This window comes from Gracilinanus agilis, chromosome 4 (assembly GCF_016433145.1).
Source record: "Gracilinanus agilis isolate LMUSP501 chromosome 4, AgileGrace, whole genome shotgun sequence".
Lineage (NCBI taxonomy): Eukaryota > Metazoa > Chordata > Mammalia > Didelphimorphia > Didelphidae > Gracilinanus > Gracilinanus agilis.
In genome coordinates this window covers 357,757,776-357,763,256 of record NC_058133.1, presented here as the reverse complement: position 1 = coordinate 357,763,256, position 5,481 = coordinate 357,757,776, and positions in this window count along the sequence as shown.

The window sequence follows — 5,481 nt, the reverse complement described above, 5'->3', positions numbered from 1 at the left end:
TTATGAGCTCAGTGTTGGCCCACACTGCTGCATGATTGGGACAAAGAGACGATGTAACAGTCTGGTTTCTATGGCAACAGAGGAGGGGTAGTTAAAACCGAAATGTTGGGAACACCCATTCTGATAATTGGGACATAATTCTGGCTATTGCAACTACCCGGACTCCTGAGGAAGCCAGAGTGCCTTTACCTTGTTCCTCTGGCTGCCAAAAAACCTGCCCTGCACGTTTTTCTTAGTTTAGCTGTTGAGAGGAAGGAAACATCTTATACACAGGCCTCATTTTCTGCATGTAAAATGTGTGTGTTCTTTAAAAGCCAGTGGTTGGCTGGTTTTCCGGACATGATGTGGTTGAAGCTGTCATCGTAATGGAAATTCATTGCTGTAGCTATGGTAAATCGAGTTTTCTGCCTGTGCTGAATGCATTAGTCTAATGAGATGTTTGCAGCTGGAGAGCCGAGCTGCAGGAGACGTACAGTGTCGCCACTAAAAGCCAGGGAGAAGATGGCTTTCGCGATAGTCCATGTGCGTGTCCTGAAAGTCCTCTGTCCTCTGGGTCGACATTCTGGGTCCCGGTAAATTGATCAGAGTTCTAAAATTAAGTCATAGGTAAGGGAAAGGCATGCTTTTTTTTTTTGCTTTTGCTTTTTCTTTTGGAGGGTGGAGGGTAGTGGGATGGAATTGCCTTTGGTTGCAGAACCTTTTTTTTTTTTCCTTTTTTCTTTTTTTCTCTGTCACACGCTGGGTTTGTATGTTAACTTCTTGCTGGTTTCTGGATTGCATGCCTCTGCCTGTGAATGTGTGAACGCACTGCCCATGTGAACGTGGCACCCAATTGAAACTTTGGTCCCAGAGCCTCCAAATGCAATGTTTGATTCCCCCAGAAGAACTCTGGGAGAGAAACTTAACAAGTTTGGGGAAAAGAGGTGTGTATGTTTTGTGTGTGTTTGTATTCAGCTCTTTTAAATTATGCATTGATTATGCATAAAGTCTTCATTCTTTTTCAAATGGAAATCCAAATTCAAGTGGCAAGTTGTCTTCTTCTACCTTGTATTAAAAAAAAAAAAGAGTCTTCTCCCTTGGAGCATATCCTGACACAGAAAGATTTTTCATCAGTCTGATTTTTAAAACTGATATAACTCAAGTGCTATAACTCCTTTGTGGATGCTTGTTTTGTTTTATTTTGTTTTGAAGTTGAATTTGGTCATCAAGATTCTGGATTCGATATGCCAGTTGGTTTTCTCTAACTTATAAGATATAGACATAGCTCCTAGTTGCTATATTTTACTGAATTATGGGGGGAAATCCCACCCCCTCCACTCCCAATGAGTTACTTATTGATCTGAGACCAGTTAATTCTTGGGTGAAAATACAGATATTCTTTCTTAAAGGTTCATAAGCACAAACCTACTAAGCAAAATGTATGTGTGCATGTATATATAAGATAAGCTGCTTATATATTTTTTCTAAACTTCACAAAGCATATATTTTCCTTATCCATTGTGCAGGAAGGGACAGAGATGGAGAAACAGGTTTTATTGAAAGAGATAAAGAACATTCTGCTTTATAAGTGATGTAATGAATAGTTGACACGCTTAGGTAGAAGTTGTTTCCTTTTCTTATTAAAGCAAAGGAGCAATTTTTGCCCCATTTATGTTGTTGTCCCTTGGGTTTTGAAAAGGTGTTTGAAAAAGGTAGATAAAATTGACTTGTTTGTGGGAGGATGCTCTGTGTGTGTGTGTGTGTGTGTGTGTGTGTGTGTGTGGTGTACACGTGTATGTGTATATCTGTGTCAATCTGGGGTATAACCCATACTGAGCTTCAAAGAAAAAATTTTGCAGCCATAATAAAGTCTAAGTAACATAGAGACTTTGAGATAGATGTGTAGGTGAGTAGATAGTATGCTTTCCTCATTTCATACCAGAAATTCAGTAGCCATTTTCATTTAGAGAGCATTCTAACCCTTAAAATGTTTCATGGAATAGTTGAAGCAAAAGAATAAAAACAGAGTTCAAAAGAAATTAATGATGTGGCCAATGATGAGACTAAAAACCTGGAAGACCCAATGTTTTCTGGGCATTCTGTTGGCTGGCTTATCCAAACAAATAAGGGTGCTTTTCAAAATATGGGAACTGAGGGTGACTTTGGAACATAATTCTAATGAGCTCCAGATCACAGAAAGCATTTATTAGGAACAGCCTGTTTTAAAAGCCATTGAACAATTTCCAATTGATTGCTTTTGGGGTACACTTGTGACAGATATTTGAAAGAACAAAGATGTGGACTCATTTTCCCCAACCCCAAATTGGCACTGTGGAATGCCAATGAGTACTGAAAGGTGGGAAGCCTTCTTATGATCATTTGCCAGAGCTTCATTCTGAACTGATCTGATTGGCTTAGGAAGTAAACACACACACACACACATACACACACACACACACACACACACACACAGAGTTCATAAATGTTTGGCATGGGTCAGCATTCTCTTTGCTGGTTTTAAGAAAGAAAGAAATGAAGGAAGGAAAGAATAAAGGAGAAAAGAAAATGGAAGAAATGCCCAAATACCTCCTGAGAGAAGAGTTCAAGACTTAATTTCACCATTTAGTTGACTTTGAGTCTGGTGGGCACAAGGAGGATGAAAATGTGAGAGTCAGTTTCAGTTCTAGGTCCAGCCTTCTCCAGGACTAAGATGCAAAACCCAGCAGGCAATAATAAAAGCTCTATGTATTTTTCACTTTCTAAAAATGGCTTTAGATGGTATGGTGTGAGTTGATTTGAGAACTATTTTTATAATGATATTTCTTGGTTAAGTCTTACCTCATCAGTCTTTTTCAGATATTTTCTCTGGTACACACACACACACACACACACACACACACACACACACACACACCCTTCTTTTTCAGAAAAACTTTAAGAAAAGCACAGATAACGGAAAGTCCTTTAACTCAAAGTTCTTCTTTTTGGAAGAGGGAAAGAACTAGTTTACCATGCCTCTATTTAATCTGAGCAGTTAAATATATATGCTCTTTGTAAATCTGTAAAAAAATTTACAGTATGGGACCCCACTCCCCCATCAGGCATACATTTATAAGCCTCCGTGACCCTCAAGGTACATACTAGTAGGTATACTCAATCTTAATGGATTTCACTAACTTGGGAGTTCAAAACAATAGAAATTCTTCCAAGAGACTCAGTTCGTCATTGAGAGACCTTTCTGAGAAGGAGGTTACAGCCAAATGTCTTTTTCTCCACTCCCTCTGGCTTTAATACCATCTCCTTTACTTCCTAGGGCCATGTTGTGCGTATGCATTTCAAGCTAATGCATACCCCAAAGTGTTTATGAACACTAACTACAGTTCAAACAGTGGCATAAGGCCTGGAGAAGGTTTATTGCCTCTAGTTTAGCTCTGTGCCATGCTTCTTTTTCACTGTTTTTTGGGCTTTGGGGTACCAGTGTTGGGGGGTGGTCTTTTAATTTGATTAACTATGAATTATCATAAGACTGAGACTTTCTGGAATTAAATGTATGTAAGTGGCAGAAGAGTTGTAATGAGAGTACCAAATATTTTTGTTGATGCTAAGTATCAAATCTGGAGGTGGGATCTCTGTTTGATAGTCTTCAATAGGATCTTGATTAAGTGCCTGTGAACTCATGTGGGGATAGCTTGAGATATAAAATTTTTTTGTTGTGGTCTTTAGTGGAAGAAAATGAGGAGGGAAGGGAGAAAAAATAAAAACTGCTTCTAGTGAGAGATGGTACAGAGAATACATTTTGCTGGTATATGAAACCTGGTGTGCCCAGAAAATTACTCTAAATTTTAATTAATGAGTCACAGAAGCCAAACTGCATGCTTAAAAAATTATCCCTGTATCAATGAGGTGATAATTAACTCTCTCTAGAATCAGCAGTCCTCATGGATCCAGAGCAGTCTTCAGCAATGCTAAGTTTGCTGGCATGTGTCCAGTGCTGAATAATTGATTTTTTGGCAGTCATGTCTTGGGTTTTCATTTAAAGACTTGTGACATTTTCTAATGGGGCCAAAAGGCCAACAAGATCACTAGAGATCACTGACAATTCTGAGGTCAGGGGATAAAGTTGTATTTGGCCCTCCCCTTACTTTTTTCATCATCACTTTTCTCTTAAAACTCCTCCTTAAAAAAAGAGAGAGAAAAAAAATAAAGAGAAGTCCACTCTGCCTTTACAACACTATTAATAGTATTTTAAAATATTTTTTAAAATATATTTTGTTAAATATTTCCCAATTACATGTAAAAAATTTTTGACATTTATTTTTAAAAAATTTGAGTTCCAAATTCTCTCCCTCCTTCCTCTCTTCCAGCCTTTAAGGAGACCAAGTATAGCATTTGCTATAAATCTCAGTTGCCATCTTTATTGCAAAGCTCACATGTGCTGGGACTACACACGTAGTACGTCTGAACAGTCTGCCCAGGGGCCAGTCAGCTTTGAAGTGCTTTGCATCCATCTCTGTTTCAGATCTGACCAGGTTCTGTTTATGTTTCTGTAAACATGAGCCAGCAATTTGAGAGTCACTGAGATTGAGAGGAAAACTTGAGGTGCAGAAGAGGGAAGCAGGAGATGCCTTTTTTGGTCCTGGTGCTTATGGACCTTTTTGTACAGGTGCCTTTCAGAGGAAGCTGCTTTGGGAATGCCATCTTTCCCATCCAAATGAATAAAGACAGATTCATTGGTCACTATCTTGCCCAGTTCTGTGGCTGCTCAGTCCATGGCTGGGCTTTGAGTCCTCTTCCCTGAGGGAAGCTAGGATTTGGCCAGCAGAGCAAAAAGACAATTCAAGCCCTCTTTCTTCTACGGCTCAGACTTCCCAAGCCTGAAGTAATTGGACTTTTGCTTCTCAGCAAGCAGAGCTTTGTCAGACCAGGATTAGCCTTGGGACAAGTCTTTCTGAGGATCTTCCTAGGAGGTGCTGTCATGTGCAATAACATCACCACTTTTAGGAGAGGAAGGAGTGAGAGCAGTAAGTGGGATCTAAAGACATCCCCTGATAAAATGGGGCCTGGCAGTTGGGGTAAGTGCTTTAGTGCCTGTGGAGAGGTAAGATAAAACATTCACTTTCTATGTACAATGACTTCTAGAGTTACACTTTTAGGGCAAAGCAATCACCCATAAATTAATAACAAATAATAAACTAATAGCGAATAAAGCCCGAAAACCATTTCCCTGAAGCTATGATATTTATAAACAATTGGACAACATCATGCTGATGACTTCAGGCATATTATTTTATTTTAAAAAGAATTATATTTTGCAAGGTGACTGCTGGTACAGACCAGAGAGTGGTGGCTTCTACTTAGCTGCTGTCCAGAGAGATACTTTCCTCTCCCTCTTTTTTTTCTCTCTCTCCTCTCCTCTCCTCTCCTCTCTTTTCTTCTCCTTCTTCTCCTTCTCCTTCTTCTTCTCCTTCTTCTCCTTCTTCTCCTTCTCCTTCTCCTTCTCCT